This window comes from Quercus suber, unplaced genomic scaffold, assembly GCF_002906115.3.
Source record: "Quercus suber isolate HL8 unplaced genomic scaffold, Cork oak 2.0 scaffold_214, whole genome shotgun sequence".
In the NCBI taxonomy this organism is placed as follows: Eukaryota; Viridiplantae; Streptophyta; class Magnoliopsida; order Fagales; family Fagaceae; genus Quercus; species Quercus suber.
The window spans coordinates 736,253-736,491 of record NW_027069672.1 but is presented as its reverse complement, the minus strand read 5'-3'; positions in this window follow the sequence as shown (position 1 = coordinate 736,491).

Sequence of the window (239 nt, the reverse complement as noted above, 5' to 3'; positions counted from 1 at the left end):
ACCTAAGGTACTATATATAAGTTTTACCCTTAATAATAAATGACAATTGATTATTTTGAAATTTTGCGTGTAAGTAAACTATAATTGATATCAAGTAAATACATGGATTAAAGAAAAATGTGATTTATAAAAAGTCATTGAGTGATATAACTTTAATCAAAGCTACAAAAAAATTAACACATACCAAACAATTTAGCAGTAATATATCTCAAAAAGTATGATATTTATTTAACATCTAT